Consider the following 23,509-nt stretch of genomic DNA (forward strand, 5'->3'; position numbering starts at 1 on the left):
TACGTTTGGTAGTGTATATATGTCCATGCCACTCTCTCGCTTTGTCACAGCTTACCCTTCCCCCTCCCCATTTCCTCAAGTCCATTCTCTAGTAGGTCTGTGTCTTTATTCCTGTCTTACCCCTAGGTTCTTCATGACATTTTTTTTCTTAAATTCCATATATATGTGTTAGCATACAGTATTTGTCTTTCTCTTTCTGACTTACTTCACTCTGTATGACAGACTCTAGGTCCATCCACCTCACTACAAATAACTTAATTTCGTTCCTTTTTATGGCTGAGTAATATTCCATTGTATATATGTGCCACATCTTCTTTATCCATTCATCTGTCGATGGACACTTAGGTTGCTTCCGTGTCCTGGCTATTGTAAATAGAGCTGCAATGAACATTTTGGTACATGACTTTTTTTTTTTTTTTTTTGCGGTACGTGGGCCTCTCACTGTTGTGGCCTCTCCCATTGCGGAGCACAGGCCCCGGACGCGCAGGCTCAGCGGCCATGGCTCACGGGCCCAGCAGCTCCACGGCATGTGGGATCTTCCCGGACCGGGGCACGAACCCGTGTCCCCTGCATCGGCAGGCGGACTCTCAACCACTGCACCACCAGGGAAGCCCCAGATTGGGATTTTTTTTTTTTTCGGTACGCGGGCCTCTCACTGCTGTGGCCTCTCCCGTTGCGGAGCACAGGCTCCGGACGCGCAGGCTCAGCGGCCATGGCTCACGGGCCCAACCGCTTCGCAGCATGTAGGATCTTCCCGGACCGGGGCACGAACCCGTGTCCCCTGCATCGGCAGGCGGACTCTCAACCACTGCGCCACCAGGGAATCCCCAGATTGGGATTTTTATAGTTGCAAGTAAGAGAAACCAGCCGGAACCAGCATTAACGTAACAGTCATTTATCAGGACAGGAGGAGCTGTCTTCCCAGACCAGGGCACACTGTTCCGGCTCCCCATTCTCAGCCTGCTGGCTTCGCAGTCCACGTGGCAGGGGCGGGGGGCACTCCAGGCTCCCAGCGCTGGTTTCTGTGCTTGGGTCAGCAATCACCTCCTGACCAGTGAGCCATGGCAGGGGAGCAGGGTCACACGCACACTTGGGGCAGGTCAAAGCCCACATATGCTGGGGAAGAGCAGCCTTGAGCCGTCCGTGTGGGCTCTGCTCTCTCTGGTGGTGGACGCTGCAGACCACTCAGGCCTCCCAGCTTCCTCCCCGGGCTTCCCATCACGCTCCCCACCCCGCCTCCTCCGTGATTCTTTCTCGGCCCCGCTGGCCGTTCCCGTCTTTGTGGACGCTGCTGCTTTCATCCTCCACCACTGCTATTAGTGTGCTTTGTGATTTCACTGATGCATCTTCCCATTTTGCTCATTTTCTTTAGATAATCTCAGTGAGTCCCATGACTTCAGTTGTTATCCGTTTGCATTCAGATTCAGTTACTGTTCAGATCTGAGTGCCTGACCCATGTATTCTGCTGCCTAGCAGTATATCTCCAAGAGATGTCCCACTGTGCACAAAACTGCATGGGCCATTGCCTGTCTCCCCTGAGGCACCCCCATTCACCTGACCCCCCCGCATGCTCTATCTCTGTGAATGATATCAACAACTACCCCCTGTTGAATCTGCGAGCCGCCTTATTGCTTTCCTGTCCCGTACCAAATAAATCTAATCGGGCATGAAACGCTTTCCCTTAATGCCTCTCGAATTTGTCCATTGCCATGGCCTTAATTCAGGCCTGCACCGTTTCTTACTAATTTGTAACTGGCCTCTTGTGCCACCTTGCAATTTGCTTCCCTATAGTGCAATCCATGTGATCTTTCTAAATAAAAAATCTGGTTATTTCAGTTCCTTGATTAAACTCCTTCAGTGGCTCCTCAGTGCCATTGGAATAAAAGTCAGACCTCAGTGTGTGAGGCACAGAACTCTCCCACACCTACCTGCCGGTCTAAGAAACCTCAGCTCTTGGTTCTCTCCAGCCTTAGAATTTCTGAGTATGCCTTGTTCTCCAAGACTCCCCTCCATGCCTTCTTTTTAAGAAAAAAATAAATAAATAAGGTTTTATTATTTACAAACAAAGCGTTAACACAGAGTGAGTAAAAAAGCATAAACTGCTTCTCAAATTCAGAAGGGGGAAAGGTGAGGTCATTAGGTTCAGGGGAAATGTATCTACCTCTGTGGTGTCTACTTAAAAAGCTGCCATTGAGTCCAAAAATAGTAATAACCTTGTATCAAATATACCAGACACCTAGAAACCTACTTCTACCAAAAAAAAAAGAAAAGAAAAAGAAAAAGGCCTGAAGGTTCTGACAGTGCAATTGGACATGCCCTGAAGTAAACCAGGTTAAGTCTGCATCCCATATCGAAATCTCTTGTGTCTAAGGTGGAGGCTGGAAGAAGCTTAACTGTCTACACAGTTGGCAGAGCACAGCCCCTGAACTATCAGTAACTTTCCGGTCCTATTACGCTTTAACCAGGTGACTGAAATGGGACTTGCCCTGGGGCTGGGAAAGGGCATGTTGGTGAGAAAGAAGACAGGGACATACATTGAGTAACAACCAACAGCCTCTGCCACCATCCTGACCTGGTGTCCCACGATGATCAGTATTTTATGCTGCTCCACACCGGACTGGTTATTTCCTGCTATCTGCACTGAGTCACTAATTACACAGAATTCTGGGTCTTGGTAGCTACAGTTACCCAAGGTTCACACTTTTAAGGACAACCTTCCGTCTTGTTCTATTCTATTAGTAATGTTTGGTTGCAAAGAACAGAAATATCGAAGAACGGTGGTTAAAACAAATAAGAGTGTGTTTTTTCCTCACATAATAGGAAGGCTGGAGGTAGGCTGGTTCAACTCCTCATCAGAGCCACTTGGCACGTTGGCTTTCGCCCTCATGGTGACAGCATGGTGGCTACAGCTCCGGCATTACGTCTACATCTAGGTGAGAAGACGGGTTGGAAAAGGGTTCCTCTTGCCAACTGTCTCCTTTTATTAGGAACCAGAAACAGACTTTTACTTAGGTTTTATTCACCAGAACCATGATCTATGGACATCTGTGACTTCAAGGGCGGCCGGGAAAGAGTATATTTAGCACGGCATGGTAGAGTACTGAACAAAATTGGGGTTATGTTTACAAGAAAGAAAGGAGTAAGAGTAAGTGCATTCACAGCTAACAGGGTCTGTCATATGTTACATCAAATGTGTTTCTGTTGCCGCAGCTACTCAATCATATTTACTCTTGCCATAAACGCTTTAGTGTTGTTCTTTTTTCTCTTGAAACTCAGAAGTATTCTAATACTTTTGCAAAGTGCTTTCTGCAGAATTCAGTTTTACACTGCAGATAACCCTGACTCTAAATGGACAAAAGATATTGGCTGGACTAAGTGTTTTCTGGAAACCATACTCCCACATTGTACTAGTTTTTCCACGATTGAGCTATTTAATCAAACATTCACAATATATATGCAAATCTTGTTAATCTTCTGTTAATGATAACAGTCTGGATGGTCTGTGCTTGACTCAGTGCACATATCTCCACTGCTTGCATCAGTAATTCTTCACAATCATTTAGTTTTATAATCTAAATGTGTTGGAATTAAACTTGAACAGCTCATAAATAGTATAATTAATTTTTGTTCCACTTCAGATCCAATTACAAATTGATTTAAATCTACTGCTGTGTATCCTCTCTGCTCCCCACATATTCCCTGGATCGTGATACTCACACTGTTGCTATTTGACTTTTCACTGTAGTCGTGTGACCTGGGAGGGCGTGCACCACACCCGTCTTGTTTATCATCTGCTTAGTAGAATACCTGGCCCACAGTAGGTGCACAGTAAGCCTTGGTTGAATAATTTAATGGCCAGTGACTCGACAGTCATTAGTTAAGTATCAGCAGAGGCAGTCCCCACTGGCCTGCTAGTTCCTGTGCGCCAGCCAATGTTTTATTTAAAAAGAAATCACAGGCTACACACTAAAATATGTCAGGCTGGAGTTGGATATTTAGGCTGTCTATGGTGTTTCCTGTTTTCCTCTGAAACACGTTTGTGTTTTATTGTCCAGGCGCCCAGAAGAGAATGACTTTGTGATGCCAGTTCCCAAGTCTCAGGGAATTGTCACGATTGCCCTAATTTGAGTCAGGAGCCTACCCCTGCACCAGGCAGGATCTGTGTCCAGGGGGCTGGGCTACTTGTAATGCACTTTCAGTAAGCATTTAAATTGAGGTAGAAGCAATGCCTAGAAAAGAGGTTTGAGGCAGATAACCCCAAGGAACTGACAAGGCCACATCAGCAGTTTTGCCGCTTAACTGCTCCGCCTTGCTACGTGTAACACATGCACACTCGAGTTTCATTGATTCATTTACTCAGGGATCGCTGAGCACCAGCTGTGGAGCGTGTGTTGGTTTTGTGATCTGCTGCTTACCTTCTGCGCATTCCTTGTCCTCTCTGTGCCTCAGTTTCCTTATCTAAAAACTAAAGTGATGACACTTACGTTATAGGATGGTTTTGAGCATTAAATGAGATTTTATAGATACAGCCTATATATATTACTTATAACGTATATTAATGTAATATATAGAGAATATATAATGTTATATATAATTGTATATAAACTTGGAACAGTGCCTGGAAGATGAGTATTCATGAAATGTAAGCTATCATGAGTCCATAGTCTCTTTTCCACAATTAAAAAAACCCAAAAGCTCTTGACAACCAAAATTTCTTCATAATTTTGGCAGAAAATTCTGACCTGCTCTGAACTCAATGACTTTCAAAGCCTGACCCGAAAGGATGTGAGGATATTTTGAGGCTGTATTTAGCCACTTATATGAATATTCACACATTTTGCTGCAGAAATATCAGTGTGGCAGATTACAGGATGCTGCCCCAGCTCCACTGGCACTATCGCATCGTATTATCATTTTCAAATGAAAAATTCTGAATTCTGAAACGTACCTGGACCCAAGGTTTCAGACGAGGGATCGTGGCCCTCTCGTTGTTTCCCGGCCTCCTCCTCAACAACCACACTGTGCCTGGATGAATGGACCACAGTCTCTGCCTCGAAGGGACTCAGAGTGCTGAGCGGGTCATGTCAGCGGCGTGTGTCAGAGGCAGCCTGGGGTCCCGGGAGCGCTCGGGATGGCCCTTAACTTCCATGGCTTGGGGATGGTGTGGGAGCTAAAGGAAGCATCTCAAAGGGGTGCCCTGGGAGCCCGTAAGAGGGAGCCAACCTTGTCTCAGAGGTCAGAGGAGGCCTCCCTGCCCGTGTTATGTCCAGACTGAGGCTGAAGAAGGAGGAGTAGGCGTGGGGCAGGTGAGGAAGCTGCAGATATGTGGAACAGGGAGAGGAAAGTGCTTGTCAGGGGTGAGGAGGTGAGGGAAAACTGGCTCCTTCCGGGAAACTGGAGGAGAAAGCCCGCAGACAGATGGTGAGAGGGAAGAGGGTGGGTCCCAGGGCTAAGTCACAGTATGCCCAGAGTCTGGTCTCTCAGGGGAGACAGTCCTGGTTTACGGCTGTTGGCCCAGCATGGTTATGAATCGCAGTGTCTTTCACTCTCCAAAGTGCTCCTGTTTGGACCATTAAAGTACGTGATCCTCCCTACGTAAAGGCCAACATAGGGAACTGAGAATTTATCCTCCGGGAAGTGGGAATCCACTGGAAGATTTTAAACAATGCACAGTTTTCCAAGTTATCTGGGGCTGATTTGGGGCTTTGCACTATAAAACGTTCTTTTTTCCTTCCTCTGCTGATCAGTCTCTCGGTCCCAAGGGTTCCTGGAATAGACGTCAGACCCAGGAAGATAACCCAGAGTGCTGGTGGCAGCCTGGCCTTTGCTGCCATAGGACAGCAGAACCCTTGGCCCGTCTCCGTGTGGACGTGAACATAGAAATAGAGCCGGGCCTGATGATCCTGTGGAGTGTACATGTGCTCTTTCCTTAGCTGAACTCTCAGGAGTTCCTGTGTTGTCTGGACTACCCTCCGAAACAATTGTAGGCCTGTCTCTGAAAAGTCAGGAAGGGTGGCGGCCTTTTCTTTCCTTTCTCCGCATGTCTGTCGTGTGCGTGTTTGCCTGCTAGCAGGCCCATGCTCAGGCGCCCGCCTTTCCCCATCTGATTTTCTTTGCTGGCCAGAGCTGGAAGTTGGCAGACACTGACTTATCAGTCTCATGCTTTCAGCCAAGAGAAGACAGAGGAGAATTCAGGAAACCCAAGATTCATGTTTTACTTTTGTGTAGGATGCTTTCAGTGCCTCGGAGAGACACAGACTCAGCCTTCTGGGAATTTCTTTACTCTTAGTTCTTATTTCTGTCACATTTTGAGCTCTCCTGTCTGCTGCTGGGTAGGTGGCAAGATAAAAGCTACACGACAGCTGTAATCCCCTTTAGGCCACACAGTGGGATGTAGTTTAAGGAGCTTGTGCGGTAAGCAGCAGATCAGTCCTCTGTGATTAGAAGGAACTGGAACTGTTCACAGCTGCTGGCAAGGCCTCAACGTGGGCTGGTGTCCTCAACTTGATGGTGGCCATGAGGATGGGGCAGTTGTAGGTGGGAAGTGGTTAACAGAGCTCCCCAGGGGCAAGCTGCCTGGGGCCCCATCAGCTGGCTCTTACCTGGTTGAATTCACCTCAGCTGCTAAACCTGGGAGGACGGTACCTCAGGGGCGGACTGATGTAAACGCACACACACACACACACACACACACACACAACACACACATCTACATGCACCTACACATGCAGGCACACACAGTATTAAAATACCAATTTATTCACTCTCAAATCAAATACTTGCATTTTTTTCCCCAAAGACCAGCTAAGCTACAAATTGGGAGCCTGCTTAGTCATTTTATCCCCAAAAAACCATGGTCTGAAGTCCAGTGCATCTGGGGCAAACTCCACAGGTAGTCAGACTGTGAGAACATTGTCATTATAGACTGTCTCTACTACAGCCCCTCAAGGTACACTCACCTCCTATAGCTGAGTCTTTTAAACTTGGGATCCCTCGCCAGGCACTCAGAGCCTGAAAGCCCCATGAATGTGTGTGTGTGTGTGTGGGGGGGAACATGTGTGTTTTTCCGGGGAAAGAATCCATAGGTTTCCTGAGATACTCATCAACCACCCCCCAGCCAGAAAACAAACAGAAACATGTGGCCATCCACAGCTGGCTAATCAATTGATACCCTTTGACGTAATCATTTTGAATAGTGGTGCAGCACGTACTTAAAGGGATGGCATGAGAAGATGGCGTCAGCTTTTCCACTGTCGTCCCAGAAATTGTACTCTGATCCCTACTTGTGCTTGCCACTCAGCATAACAAAGCCCTGCAGATATTCCGATCTATCCTTCCCCCCAACCCCCCATCCCTTCTAGAGTAGCAAAATGGTTCTTAATTAGAGAAGAAATCATTCAGTGAAAAAGGGAAGTATTTCCATTAAAGAAGGCTGAGGTAGTTGGGCAAAACTTGAAGAGATGGGCTTCTAGAGTTGGAGTTATTGACCAAAGCCATATACTTCAAGGGTATCTCCAGATGGTGTTATTCCTAAAAGCATAATGTAAGTGCTACCAATGTTCCCAGCAGAAGAACAGCATTGCACTTTATTAGCTAAGAAGGAGCATACTTTGCATTCTAGGATAAGATCCACGCTGTTTCTAAGGCAGCCATGCACAACCCTAAGCTGGCAAACTCCAGCCAGCACAGTGTGTGGTGGCTCAGGTCCCCGTCTGGGACCGCTGCTTTTTTCCGTGGATGCCTGATGTGCCCATGGACTTGTGAGTCTAGCCTGGCTGGAATTGGGCATTTAATGCAGTGTGACTCTGGGGATCTGACTCCTTCCTGTCTTCCCTTGTAGTTCACAGGGGAGATGTTGGCACTCACCCTACCTCTTCCATCTGATTTTGGCCTGTCCCTATTTACAGCTTCGCTGCTTCCGTTTCAGTAACAACAGATCTTAGCGATGCCAACCCTCGTGTGAAAATGATACAGGACAGTAACGATTACACATTAGTTGTAACTTAGCTTCAGTTTTCTTTGAAATCTTAGAGTGTTCTCCCTGAGAGCTGGGCTTCTGAGAGGTTCTCACTTTCCACACTGTGTATTTTGACAGTATTTAGACGTTTCATGAACATGTATGATTTGTATGTGTGATTTGAATGAACGCAATTAAAACAGCACTCAGAACACCTGGTTTTCAACTCTGGCTTCAGCACTTGGGTCCACACGTGTGATGGAGAGAGAGGCAAGTTCCCTAGGGATGGGCAGACATTGTCTGTGATGGGCCCGGTAGTAAATACTTCAGGCTTTTGGAGCATATGTTCTCAGTCTCAGCTCCTCAACTCTGCGGCTGTAGTGCAGAAGCAGCCATAGATATGTAAATAAATGGAGCTGGCTGCGTGCCAGTCAAACCTCATCATAGGCACTGAAATTTGAAGTTCGTAAAATGTTCACATGTCACAAAGTATTATTCCTCTTTTGATATTTTTTAAACTGTTTAAAAATGTAAAAACCATTCTTAGCTCATGGGTCATACAAAAATGGGCCGTGGGCTGGATTTGGCTAATCCCTGGTCCTTATCAACTTACCACAAAACTAGGCGGCAATGATAGAAGTCTTAAAACTAAGCTATGATGATAGAGTAAATCAGTGTTTGCTTTTGGGCGTGAGGTGGGGATTGACTCAGAAGGACCAGCAGGTCGCTTTCTGGGGTTATGGCAGTGTTCTGTGTCTTGCCAGGGGTGTGAGTTACACAGGTGAATACCTTTGTCAAAACCAATTGAAGATGTATTTAAGGTCTAAACATTTCATCGTATACAAGGAAAAGGAACAGCTGTTGCATAACAACCACAAAATCTCAGTGCCAGGTAATAGACGATAAGCATTTATTGCTCCCTCGCGTGTCTGTGGATCAGCTGGGGCGATTCTGCTCCGTTCATGTGCTTACTCTGAGCCTAGGTTGGACTAGGGTCGTTCTTCTCTTGGCTGCCGCAGAAACACAAGGCAGCAAAGTGAGCAGAGCAGCACATGTCAAGCCCCCCCAACCCCGCCTGCCGTTGTTATATTGTTCAGATGCAGTCTGACTGCGAGTGGCTACATATCCTAATTTAAGAAAATGTGACTAAAATGACCAAAGAAAAAGAGCTGCATCCCTTACGCATGAAACCTGGCAAGTCTCTACCTTGGAACGGATGGCAAATGTTACAGGACAGCAGGACATACATATATGAAATGATAGAGGCACACAACAGAACTGAACATAACCAAGTGCCAAAATATGTCTCCAGGTAAAACTAGGTTTCTGGAGAGCCCTCTATTGTCCATGCAATCGATGGTAATGACACCAGAGATGGTGCTTCCTCTGCCTGTCCCTCAAGATAGTGATGCTCTCACCCAGCTCAGCGAACTCATCCTGTGCATGGCATCAACAGCCCCCTTTTGCTGCAGCCTGACTTCTCTCTTGAGCTCTAGACCCTCATTTCTATCTGCTCTGTCTCCCAGATGCCATGAATGCATCCCTGGCTGAACTTGTGAACTGGTGCTTCATATTCTGATCTCAGTGAAACAACACCAGTATCAAGCCAGGCAGGCAGGAGTCATCCCAGACTCTTCACTCTCTTTCCTCCCCAAATCCAAGCACTGCTATCTCTAAATGACCCATCCCCCATGTATCTCACAGATTCTTCAGGTTGCCATGGTCCTATTTCATGATCTCATCATTAGCCACCAGAACCATTGCAGTAGCCTCCATGCTCATCTCTTGGTGTTTAGCCTCACCCGCCCTAATCCTCCCTCCACTATATACAGAGTGACCCGCATCTGATCCTGTCATTCCCTTTCCCATTTGTGTGTGTTTTTATCAGTAACAGTTGTCTCCAGAAAAGGGCACTTGGGGTCTAGAATGGGAGGCAGACTTACTTTTTATTATCTATCTTTGTATAGCATTCGACTGTCTTACCATGAGTAGGTATTTTTCTTTTGCAATACAATAATTATAAAAAGAAAAATTAGAAGAATTGATAGCTGGACTTTATGACTCATTAGAGACGAGGATGAAGGAGAAGGAAGAGTGAGATGATGTTTGAAATGTGGAGCCTGAATTACTGGTGTAATTAGTGTATTAGTAAGTAGTAAGTAGTGGTGTTTGGGGAGCTAATGAACACGTGGATATTCTACAGTTATAAATTAAGGGCTTCATCTTCTGGTTTATGGGTCATAAGCTTCACCAGGCTGCACAGGCCCAGCTGCTGAGATCGCTGAATCCCACAGCTTCTTAAGAGCAGGTAGTGCTTTCTTACCAACCCTTCGCTGGGTCCAGGATAATCAATAAAAGCTGGTGCAGTAGTGAATTAAGTTTAAAAACCAGGCTTTGGACTCGTGAATCCTGACTCTAACACATACTAATTCTGTAAATTTGGGCAAGTTACCTGACTCCTTTGAACTGTATTTCTCTCGTCTATGAAATGAGAAGTATTAACAGTGCCTCTAACATAACAGTATTTTGAAGATTAAATGAGATATTTCATGTAAAGCTTTCACTACAGTGCCTAGTTCATATTATACCCTTGGTAAATGCTAGCCATTTTTTCTTGTATTTACTATTTATTCTTCCCATTTTCTAGATGATAAAATTGAGGCACAGAGAGGTTAAGTAATTTTCCCAAGGTCGAACAAGTGGTGGTGCCAGAATTCAAACCAAGCAAGTATGATTTCAGAGTCAGTACTTCTGACTCTGAATTACTAAACTTTAAGGGAAAATACTGAGAGATTTGAATACATGATTTAAAAGCCGTATAGAGAAACATCACATAGAGTAAAAGATAAATGATAATGGAGAAAAATCATGCCACATGTGTAACAGATAAAGCTTTATTATCCTTTACAGAACAGTTTCTCAAATGTTCATTTTGAGAAATGCTAGCTATTTTTGTTAATAAAGTATGTCCAAGAAGTAGTTTTCCCCTTTTTGCTTGAAATCCTCCATTGCACAGAAGGTCATGTTTTCGGTAGCTGCATTCTTGCAACAAGTCATATTGAGTTAAAAGTCATTTATAATTACTCCCTCTAAGTCTACTTTAAATATTATGTTACTCGTATTTTTTTCAGCCCTATCCCCTCACTACACCTCCCATTTCCCCCACCTCCCAATATTTTGTAGGCTTCACAGTTGTTTTTATTACATTTCATCTCGTTTAGTCTTATCCTGCCAGCTGATATAGGATGAAAATGTGGATGGGTTTAAAAAGCATTTGTTTAAACCTATGGATTATAATACCAGAATGGGTTATGAAGTCGTGTTATGGGGAAATCAACGACTTTTTGAAGTCGTAGAGTTCATTCCTTCAACAAATATTAAGTTGCTACATGTGTCAGTCACTGTTCCAGGTGGTACAGTGAGCAAAACAGAGGATCTCCCCTTGGAGTTGACTTATTGACAGGGAGAATATAAGTCAAGGAGGTGATCTCGGATGGTGATAAGTGAGAAAATCACAACTGAGCTCTCAAGAATGAACCAGCTGTGTGAACTTCTGGGGAAAGAATGCCCCAGGTGGAGGCAACAGCAAGAGTGATGACTCTAGGGTGAGAGAAAGCCTGGCACATTGAAGGAGCAGACAGGAGGCCTGAGTAGGAGAATGTAAGTGAGAGACAAGGCTGAGAGAGTTGGTCACGGCTGGGTTACACTGGGCTGGTAAACCATGGTAAGGAGGTATTCTGGGGTTTTTTTAAACATTAAATCTTGTATTTTTATTTAACTTCTCAGGAATTTATGTTGTTTCCCAAACTAGAATGAGGAAGGAATGTGGGATAAAGGGAAACACTCAGACTTAGAAAGTCCCAGGTTCTGATTGAGATCCTGTCACTTTACGTATATCTTCTGAGCCTCGGTTTCTTTTTTTTTTAATTTTTATTGGAGTATAGTTACTTTACAATATTGTGTTAGTTTCTACTCTACAGCAAAGTGAATCAACTACGCGTATACATATATGCCCTCGTTTTTGGATTTCCTTCCCATTCAGGACACCACGGAGCATTGAGTAGAGTTCCCTGTGCTATACAGCAGGTTCTCATTAGTTATCTATTTCATACATAGTAGTGTATATATGTCAATCCCAATCTCCCAGTTCCTCCCACCCCCCCTTCCCCCTTGGTATCCATATATTTGTTCTCTACAACTGTGTCTCTATGAGCCTCAGTTTACACAGATGTAAAATGGAGATGAAACCAGCCCTGTTACATGGCAAGAGACCTACATTTTATTTATTTATTTATTTATTTTGGGGGGTGGGGGTGAGTGGGTAAAGTACATTTATTTTCTTCTATAGGTGTTTCTTTTTCAAAAAAAAACAAGGAAAAGGAGAAAAAGCTCCAGCACCCAATGTCCACTGGGCTTTAGTCCATGGGGAGGAGGTGCCCCACGTGCCTGGCCCCTATGCTGACCCCGCCCAGGGCGGAGGAGTGCCACAGCTTCAACAGGGTGAAGCTGGAGAAGGAGTTCTGAGCCTGGATCTCTCTCTCCTGGGTCAGCGCCAAAAGGAAACCTTCCCTCAGCAGCTCCCAGCTCTTCCACACAGAGCCCACACACGGGATGGGGAGACCAATCTCCTGTTGGAACAAGACTGGGTCAGTCTCAGGCAACACTGCCACAACATGTCTGCCCAGCATCTCCCCAGCCTTCCTGAAGATGTAACAGGAAATGGGATCTCCCTGCTGAGCACCTTCTGCAACTTTCCTGCAAAACCCAGCAAACCTGCATTTATCAAAGTCCCTGTACAGGTGGGTGAGGATTCCTAGCCGATCTGGCACCTGGAAATAGTTGAACATGGCCTGTTGGACACAGCCCCTGTCATGAGGAGCCGCCTCTATGTTGTCGGTGGAGTCAAACACTATTTTCACTGCTTGGTGTGCAGTCCAGTAGGCTGAGCCCTCATCTCCCATCATGTGGCCCCAGCCACCGCGGCCGCTCTCAGACCCATCGGGGTTGCTGAGCCTGCAGTTGGAGCTTGTCCCAGAGATGAGCACGATCCCACCACCCGGCGTTAACAGTGGCGATGGAACCGGCGGCGTCGGTGGTGATTAAGTAGCTTTCACTCAGGTAGGGAAATCGGTCCCTCAGCTCCTCCATCAGGATCCGCACGACGTCCTCCTGATCCCCACCGCTCAGGAGGGATAAGCCCAGGCTTCGTAGAGGCACCAGAGATCCACCCCTGCTTTCCGTTTGGCCCCGTTCACCGTCTCGTTGATCCTCTCCACACACTTGTCTGTCCCGGTCAGCCAGTGGTTTGTGCTGAGTCCTTCCACTTCTGGCAGGATCTGCACATCCTCTGAGAGTAAAAGGACCTTGGATCGTGTGCCTCCCCCCTCTACACCCCCGTAGAGCGCGGCCATGCTGCCGCTATCGCCGCCGCGGATCCCGCCGTTTGCTTTGTACCCACATTTTAATTGGTACTTATTTTAATAACCTAATTTAAAAATCTGGGATCGTATTTAAAATATGAAATACACCCAGGCTGCATGAATATAGTTCAACAGGATCAGAAGCATTGACTGTGATTTTTTTAATACAGTAAAATAGTGTAAATCATACCCACACATATACACATGCACACACACACCAGATTCCTGTGAAGATTAAATGAGATAATAAATGTGAAATGGAAGGTATTCCGTTTTTTTGTGTTTTTTTAATCCTTAATTTTTTAAAAAATAAATTTATTTATTTTATTTATTTTTGGCTGTGTTGGGTCTTCGTTGCTGGATGCGGGCTTTCTCTAGTTGCGGTGAGCGGGGGCCACCCTCCGCTGCGGCGCAGGGGCTTCTCACTGCGGTGGCCTCTCCCGCTTCAGAGCACAGGCTCTAGGCACGCAGGCTTAGGCAGTTGTGGCACGTGGGCTCAGTAGTTGTGGCACGCGGGCTCCAGAGTGCAGGCTCAGCAGTTGTGGCTCACGGGCTCAGCTGCTCCACGGCATGTGGGATCTTCCCAGACCAGGGTTCGAACCGGTGTTCCCTGCATTGGCAGGTGGACTCCCAACCACTGCGCCACCAAGGAAGCCTTGTGTTGTGTTTTGATTTTTGTTTTTATGATAGGCTGAATAAGTAAGGGCCCTCCTAAATTATCCATGTCCTAGTCCCCGAACCTGTAAATATGTCACCTTACGTGGTAAAAGAAACTTTGTAGATGTGATTAAGTTAAAGATCTTGTGATGGGGCGATCATCCTGGGTGACCTAGGTGGGCCCAGCGTCATCACAAAGGTCCTTATAAGAGGGAGGCAGGAGGATCAGAGAAGGTGAGGGAGGCGCCACAAGCCGAGGAATATAGGACGCTCTAGAAGCTAAAAAAGGCGAGGAAACAGACTCTCCTCTGACGCCTCCAGAAGGAACACAGCCCTGTTGACACCTTGATTTTACACTTCTGATTTCCAGAACTGTAAGAGCATGCAGTTGTAAGTCACCAAATTATGGTAATTTGTTACAGCTGCAATAGGAAACTCGTATAGGTTTCTAATTCTAAAATGTGGTCGGGGGACTTCCCTGGTGGTCCAGTGGTTAAGACTTCGTCTTGCAATGCAGGGGTTGCAGGTTCGATCGCTGGTCGGGGAGCTAAGATCCCACTGTACCTCAGGACCAATAAAACCACAACATAAAAAAAAAAAGAAGCAATATTGTAACAAATTCGCTAAAGACTTTAAAAATGGTCCACATTGGGCTTCCCTGGTGGCGCAGCGGTTGAGAGTCCGCCTGCCGATGCAGGGGACACGGGTTCGTGCCTGGGCCCGGGGGGATCCCACATGCCGCGGAGCGGCTGGGCCCGTAAGCCATGGCCGCTGAGCCTGCGCGTCCGGAGCCTGTGCTCCGCAACGGGAGAGGCCACAGCAGGGAGAGGCCCTCGTATTGCCAAAAAAAAAAAAAAAAAAAAAAACATGCAGTTGGAAGCTATTGAAGGGTTTTAAGCAGGGGAGTGATGGGATTGTATTTTGTTTTTAAAAGAATGGGTTTTGGAGAGGCAGAAAGGGCATCAGGGAAGCCATTTACGAGGTGGTGGCAGTAATCTCAAAAGAGACGTGACAGAGGCCCAGATTAAGGTGGTGGCGTGGGATGGAGAGGACCGAACAGATTTTGGTTACAGAGTCAGCAAGAATTGCTGATAGCATGGTTGTAGAGGTACAGGAAAAAGGAAATCAAGGGTGATGCTGAATTTGGGCTTATGCAGTGGGGTGCCATTCACTGATATGGGGAAGACAGGACCAGAAATAGACTTGGGGGAAATTATGCATTCTGTTTTGGACATGTCAAAACTTGAGATGCCAATTAGACATCCAAGTCTATGTCGAATAAGCAGATGAATAAATCAGCGGAAGTCTCAGAGGAGAAATCATCTGCGTGTCCCCTCACCCCGGATAGGGCTTGCCCTCTCGCAGAATTTCTCCAGTGCCGCCGTCACTAACAGACTACCCGACTGACTGAACTTGACCCAGGGTGGCATTTCATTCCACGTCTTTATTTTTTATCCTGGGCTCATCTTCCATCGCCTACTCCGTGAAAGCTGAATGAGCAATTAGCAGAGTCTAAAATGAGGCCCAGTATGTTTGATAACTAAAGAGCGATGGAAAACAATTTAGATTAATTTGGGCCCCAAATATGGACAGTTATTTAGTGCTTTTTCAGAGAGCTAAATGGATTTCATGAATTTTAATTGATGTTTAACTTTTAATTGTGTTCATGTGGGGTGGCCAGTTGGAACCATGCCTAATAAGGCTGATGAGTGTACAGACATTTGCATGCAGCTTGCCTTCCAAGGGCCAGCCAGGGAGAGAAAGGCTTAAAGTAACAGGAGGAAAACTGCACTGAATGGATAATCTTGAAACACACTTATTTTGAGAAAAATGAAAAACTGTCACATATTTTGGTTTTCTATTCATCTTAAATAATATGAGGTTTACTATTACTTCCTCTTGGTGTTACTGTTATTGATTTTTCCAAGAAAAATGAACTTGTATTTTAAAAGGAGCTAGGTTGTTATTTACAATGGCAAGAATTCTGATTTGCATAAGCTTATGGTTCAGTTTGTGAGCCAGATCAACAAAATGTTCACTGAACATCTTTCCTCTGTGAAGTACTTTGCTAAGCACTGAAGGGGGTACAGTAATTAGGATGCTTTTTGGCCAACTCATTGACTTAAGCAATAAAGAAATGTGTTGTCTTACATAAGAAGAAGTAGGGCAGCTTCCAGGCACAGTATGTCCAATTTCTGCTGTCTTCTGTGATTCTCATGCCTCTGCCCTCCTATTTTGGCTTCATCTTTAGGTCAGGAGCAAGATGACTGCAGTGATTCCAGGCATCACATCCAGATCTGCTAATATCCAAAGGAAATAGGAGGGTTGTCTCTTCCTTGAGTGTCTGAACTATGAAACAGTCTTTCCTAGAAGCCCCTCAGCAAACTTTCCTCACATCGCATGCACCAGGATTGGGTCCCATTGTCCATTTGTAAGCTAGTCACTGGCTGAGGAAATGGAGTTACCATAATTGGCTCAGGCCAGGGGTTGGCAAACTGCTGCTCCCCACCTGTTTTTTTTTTTATGACTGAAATGTAATTGGCATAAGCCATGCCCAGTCATTTACAAAATTGTTTCACAGTACAGCAGAAGAATTGAGTAGTTGCAACAGAGATCTTCTGGCAAAGCCTAAAATATTTACTGTCTGCCCTTTACCGGAAAACGGCTGACCCTTGGCTTTGACTAATCATCTGGGATGTATGGGTGTTGGAGAGTCAAGGACAGCAGTCACTCTAAACACAAAAGAAGTGTAGGATGTGGTCCTATTCCTCAAAGAGATTACTGGGGAAAATGATACTGTAATATGTTAAGATTATCTACAGTTGCTGGTTACAGTTTACTACACAAATGAAATGTCTCATAAATGCTTATAATTGGAAGGCATCTTCCCTTCCACTACAAAGTAGGGTGAAAAAAGCCTCTGCATCCATTTATCATGCTTCATTCCAAAGAAATTATAGAAATGAATCTCAGATAAAGAACACCTAAGGACTTAAAAGCATTTTTTTTAATCTAGGAAGGTATAGTAATAGTATTAAAAAAGCAAGTTTATGCAGTTTTAAGAAATCATGCACGAAAGGAGGAAGAAGCAGTAATGTTAACAAATAGCCCAGTGAAGGCACTTCTCAACTCTTATTTTGCATCCCTTATTTCCTTTATCGCAATTGATCTAAAGACCGAAAAGAGCAGAGCAAGCATGTTTCAAAGATTAATGGATAGGCGACACAAGGGACCCTTGTGGTGTTAGAACTGTTCGTTCTGTATCTTGACTGGATACATGATTCTACACAGGTAATGATGTACAGAAGTTCACACACACACACACACACACACACAATGAATACAAGTAAAACTGAGGAAGTCTGAGGAAGACAGGGTGATTTATCGATGTCAGTATCCTGGTTGTGATATTATACTACAGTTTTGGAAAAACCATTGGGGGAAACTGGGCAAAGTGTACAGGGGTCTCTATCATTTCTTACAACTGTATGTGAATCTACAATTATCTCAATAAAATTTTCAATTAAATAAAAGATAAATGAGTTAAAAGGACACTGAAACCCTGGATAGGTGGAGAGATGGTAAGAAAGCCCAGTCCGATTACATCCCAGATGTAAGGGAGCTGACCTTAGGGCAACTATTAGTAAATTTTGAGACGTTGTGGAGAATAGGAGCATTGCCAAAAAATGGGAAAATCCTGTTCCATTTTTCACAGATGGTCTTTCACATTTCTCTTAATCCCTGACAAGTTTAGAATAGATGACAGTAATTAGAAAAAAAAAAAGAGATCACTAGGAGGGCTTCCCTGGTGGCGCAGTGGTTGAGAGTCTGCCTGTCGATGCAGCAGACACGGGTTCGTGCCCCGGTCTGGGAAGATCCCACATGCCGCGGAGCAGCTGGGCCCGTGAGCCATGGCCACTGAGCCTGCGCGTCTGGAGCCTGTGCTCCGCAACGGGAGAGGCCACAATAGTGAGAGGCCCGCATACCGCAAAAGAGAAAAAAAAAAAAAAAAACATTCATTGTGGTAACTTGACTCAGAGAATAATATAGAGTTACTGAATCTTAATTTCAACAAAGCACTCACAAAATCCCATTTTGAATTTTTGAAAATAAGATTGTACAATTAGCTGGAGATAGCCCAGTGAGTGATTTTTGCTAGAGAATGTTGATTCTGTTGGTTTTAGGCCACACAAAAGGAAGGGTAATAGCAAAGAACCATTTTTATTAGGAACTTGGGAAAAAACATAGAGCCTATGGTCAAGAGACTCTCCTTTTGATTAAAAGGAGACTTCATTATGATAAATGGTAATTTAGTTTCAGAATTATATGGAAGTGCTGGAATAATGGGCCCAAACTAATAAAACTAAAAATATTTTTTAAATTAAATAGCAACAATTAGTCCTATATTTAGGTTTAAAGGAATAATCATAAACATGCAAGATGAAAGAGGAACAGCTTCATGGCAGTTCATGTGAAAAAAAAAAACCAAAAGAAAAACCCAGAGGGATTTAATTGACGCTGTCATTGGCATAGCATGCAGACAGCTGGGAGTCACCCAGGACTGACTATGGGCAGGGCCTGGGAGAGAGTGAGAGGTTGGATTGGGGCGGAGTGGGCAGGGGAGGTCAATGGCCGACGGAGTTGTATCCAAGGGAATGACCTATGACTGGATTTTGAAGTATCCAAGCTATAATGGACAGAGTTCCTTTAAGATGAAGAAAATGGTATCAGAAGCAATAGACGAGAAGGGCTGGTAGGAATTAGGTGGAGGTTCAGGATGGGACTCCAGGCCCAACTCTCAGGGCTGCAGGAAGAAGTGAAACATTTCAATAAGGCCAAGGGATGGAGCTGCACTGGGGAAAGTATACCAGGGTTAGGGGCACATCTTTGGAATCTGCAGAAATCTTCTGTATCCGCTGCCCCCCTTTCTTCCTATGCGTGCCTGGGACAGGTTACTTGACATTTCTGAGGCTTGGATTTTGCGTCTGTTCAATGGGAATGGTAATAAAATCTGCTTCCCAGAATTGTTGGGAGAATTGAATGCGGTTTACTAAATGCTTAGTGCAGTTACTGAATTGTTTTGTAGAAGTCCTGTCAGGCACTCTAGGCTCTATTTACAGATAGGGGAGCTGCAGACAAATTCCAGAACGTATTTACCTATTAAGAGGGATTTCCTATTGCAGTGACTAATGTACAGACAGAATCCTGTCTGTACATTAGAATCATGGGAGCTTTTTAAAAAATACTGATTTTTAAAAGATACTCAGATCAATTGAACCAGAATCTCTGGAGTTTTTAAAGCTCTCCAGATGATTCTAATGCGCAGCCAGCATTGACAGCCATTGTCTTACTGTATCATCAATCCTGGTTGTCACTGACTCAGAGCCTCACTTAATCTGGAGGTGGCCACCCCGCTGGAGACAACTGGGTGGGGCTGTGGCCAGTGGCCAGTGACAGTCAAATCTGATCTAGAGATAATGTGACAGAGAAGGGAAGCTGCTAAAAATCAAACCCATAAGCACATTGACTAATATCATCCATCCTGAAAAGCACTGCATAGAGCAGAGAAAGCACAGGCCCCCTGAACTCTGAACTGATCAAGGCACATGTAGAATGTTGATTCCATTTCAGGAGGACTCAGATGAGAGCAGACAGTCTTTTCCAGGGCTTTGGAGTGAGCTGGGAAGGGTAGCAGTGTCAAGACAGGCAGCCTATGCCCAGGCACTACTGTCTGCGGGAGCAGATCACAGGCACAAACGTTTGCTGTGAATTAGCAGTTTGGGAAGAACACAGTGGATGGAGGGGAGAAGATACTTCAAGTCCAGAGAGAAGAGCAAAGGGTCAAAAGCTGAGTTTGGATGAGCATTTGTCATGCTGCTGAGATATGAACATCAAAAGGTAGAAACAGAGTTGCCTGACAGAGATAGAACATGCATGTGTTGTTAAAAGTCAGTTGAGAAATAAATTCCGAAGACACTGAGCAATTGGCACACTTCCCTGGGTCAAGGGCATATTCTCAAAGCTGCAGCAGAACACGCAATAGGAGGTGAGCAGGGGGATGAAAAGAACGGAGACCGTGTCCAGTGAGCAGTAGTTAAAGACCTGAGGATGTTGAGCCTGAAGAAGGCAGGATGGCTGAGCGGTACTTGAAATGTCAGCTTGTGAAAGGGTGTTTTGGCCCACGGGTAGACATTACAGGGAATCAGACTTTTGTCCAGTAGTAAGAAACTGTTTTGGCATCAGGAATCGAAATTAGAATAAGAGTATGTTTTGTGAGATGGTGAACTCCCTGTTACTTAGATGTATTCGAGCTGACACGGTAGAAGAGTTACTAGTATGAAGTGGGGAGGGGGGGGAAGTACGTGGGCTTCAAGTCCCCCACTCTTATTTCAGCAGGTCTAACCCAACTTTCATTTGTTTAAGGTATGTGGTGCATCATAGGATGTTATTTTTTAAAGGGTTATTGCCCCTCTCCCCAAGTATGAGAAACTTGGGTTGTTATGGTTCTTTGATTTCTATTATAAGGAAAGAAACCATGACAAATATTTGGACAACTGAGGGATACTTGTTTGTATAACCAACCAAGAGATTCAAACATTTATGTAAATAAGGACTATGTTTTTTTTTTTTTTTAATTTGGTTGCACCAGGTCTCAGTTGCAGCAGGCAAGCTCCTTAGTTGCAGCTTGCTGGCTCCTTAGTTGCGGCACGTGGGCTCCTTAGTTGTGGCAGGTGAACTTCTTAGTTGTGGCATGTGAACTCTTAGTTGTGGCATGCATGTGGGATCTAGTTCCCTGACCAGGAATTGAACCTGGGCCCCCTGCATTGGGAGTGCGGAGTCAACCACTGCGCCACCAGGGAAGTCCCAGGACTATGTTTTTTAGTGCCGTGGAGAGCCTGTAAGTTTGCTTTTCTTGGTCTCATACTTTGGGAAGCATTGTTGGGTATTCTGTCTTTAAGCCTTTTTAAGCTATTTCAATTCAACAAATGATTTTACTACCTAACAAATGTGAGGCCATCATCCTGTGTTTTATCTATTGAAAACCTTCTCTTCCCTAAACTTCTACGTATTGGAAATTAATCTCAGCATCGGCAGCATCTTCTACATTTAAAAACAGAGTCACAGCACAGCAAATATAAACAGTGATGGCAGTGGACATCTATTGGTTGAACCCCAACATGATTTCTGCTTTCTATCTTCTTTCTATCTAGCCCCCATTGCCATTTAGGGAATCTGTGAGTTTCTGGGGAAGCTGACTGTACCTTGATTAGGCGGTAGAGTGTGTGTGTTAGGCTAAGCTAGTTTGTATATTATATCCCCCTTGCCGCTGTGCGGGCAACATCACATGACCTGATCTAGACTGATCAGAGCGCATTTCTGGATTGTCACTGAGAAGGCTGGGGTAAAGGAGTATTCTTCTTGTTCGACTTGAGCAAGAAATTTGAGGTCCTGGGAGCTGTAAGTGGTAGCTATCATGCAACTATGATAAGACTAGTTTCAGAATGAGCTGACACTAAGAATGACAGTGGAGAAATAGAGAAAGTTGGGTCTCTGGTGACGTCACCTAGCTGCTAGATTAAACTTTGCCTGGAGCCAAAACTACCTCTGGACTTTCCAAATGTATTACTTCCCTTTATATTTAAGCCAGTTTGATTTAGGTCTTCTTTGACTTAGAGCCAAAAGATTCCTTAGTGATCAATATGGTGGTTATTTTGGGGTGGTGGGGTTATAGGTTTCATTTCATCAATTATTTAACTGTATTTGCTAAATTGTTTGCATGGGTTACATTTGTAATAAAAAATAACAAAAAATGTCTACTAACATTTAATCATAGCATCCACATTGTCTGGAAGTTATTTATCTAGGAAAGTAGACATTCTTAATAGGGCTGAACCAAGACCCACAGCTAAGCTAATCTGTCTGTTGCTCCGAATAGATCTCTGATGATACCTTGCACTACTGGTAATATTATACTACTGATAACTCACTGGTTTTTAAATTTACTTTTTAAGCAGTTTTTATATATTGGCCCACTCTTATCTAGTTGTTTTATGGGAGACAGAGAAATATCATCTAATGTAACTGCAGCTTTTACCACTACTTGTTTATTTTTTGAGCAGTGAAGGAACTCAGTGCTGCCATCCATTTAATATTCTCCTCCTCTTGACATGTAAAAAAAAATACATATTTGTGGTCAATTTAAAATGAATAGATATAACAGTGATATAAAATATATATATAATATATATATATATTTATATATAAAAAATAGATAACTAGTAAGGACCTACTGTACAGCACAGGGAACTCTACTCAATATTCTGTAATGGCCTATATGGGAAAAGAATCTAAAAAAAAGAGTGGATATATGTATATGTATAACTGATTCACTTTGCTGTACACCTGAAACTAACACAACATTGTAAATCCAAAAAAAAATTTTTCAAAAACTAATTTGCTGATAGTCAAAAATAAAATAAAATAAATAGATATATAAAAATTTTAAAGTAACAAGTAAGTTACAATAAAATAATAAGATAGGTGGACCCCTATAGAATGGGAGACTTAAAAGACCTTAAAAGATTTATCAGTCAATCACTATATGTAGACCTTATTTGAATCCTGGTTCAAACAAACTGCTAAAAAAAAAAAAAAAAAACACCCAAAACTTAATTTATGGGAAATTTAAGCACTGGATATTTGAAGTATTAGGGTGATATTATTGATTTTTTTTTAGGTATAATAATGGTATGGTCTTTATGTTTTTAAAGAAAGAGTCTTTGTCTATTAGCAATACATAGTGAAATATTTACAGATAAAATAATATGATATCTGGGATTTGCTCCAAAATAATGCAGGACAGAGGAAGTTCAGGGGAAATATAGATGAAACAAAATTGGACATGAATAGATCATTGGTGAAGCTGAGTAAGGGGTACGTAGGGGTTTATTAACCTATTTATTTTTTCTATCATGAAAAGTTAAATAAAAGTCTCCCCTTCACTGACCCTCTAGTGTTAATCAGCATTAACAATTAGACATTTTTTTCTCAGAAATTTTTCTGTGTATAAATTACAGAGAGAAAGAAGGGTAGTGAAGTTTTTGTTTTGTTTTTATTTAACTAAATAGAGTCACTGCACATGTTGGTCTACAACTTTCTTTTTTGGTGGGGAGGGGAACTTAATATATCATGGACATTTTGCCATTTAGTTTTATATTGGATCAATTGATGATTTTTTTCCCTAAAGTTTTTTGCTTCTGTAACAGTGTAGCTTCTACACCACAGGGGATAATTTTGGCTTTTTGTGGGGACTGCCTGTGTTTGAAGCCTGGAATTTCTGTGGGCTTTGATCAGAGTTTTCATTGCAAGTCTTGGGCAGCTCTCACTCTTCTGTTTATGAATCTTTCCTGGCATAGGATCCCCATATGAAGCATTGGCCCCAACCCTCTCCATAGGATTTTGCTGTCAGACAGCA

At 43.9% G+C, this 23,509-nt stretch overlaps 1 protein-coding gene and 1 pseudogene across 5 annotated transcripts in view; one reads left to right on the top strand and one right to left on the bottom strand.

Annotated features, from left to right (window-relative positions):
* The window catches only part of TMCC3 (transmembrane and coiled-coil domain family 3), a 266,106-nt gene that overhangs the window by 108,067 nt on the left and 134,530 nt on the right, over positions 1–23,509 (top strand). The window contains exon 1 of one of the 5 annotated variants that reach the window (XM_060306620.2): positions 13,056–13,075. The exons of the other annotated variants lie outside the window; for them this stretch is intronic. The gene's annotated coding sequence lies outside the window, so the exon portion shown is untranslated. Of the gene's footprint in view, positions 1–13,055; positions 13,076–23,509 lie in introns of those variants that run through there. 5 annotated transcript variants of the gene reach the window in all.
* Positions 12,373–13,368, bottom strand: LOC115853011 (N-acetyl-D-glucosamine kinase pseudogene; annotated as a pseudogene).

This window comes from Globicephala melas, chromosome 10, assembly GCF_963455315.2.
Source record: "Globicephala melas chromosome 10, mGloMel1.2, whole genome shotgun sequence".
NCBI classification, from domain to species: Eukaryota; Metazoa; Chordata; class Mammalia; order Artiodactyla; family Delphinidae; genus Globicephala; species Globicephala melas.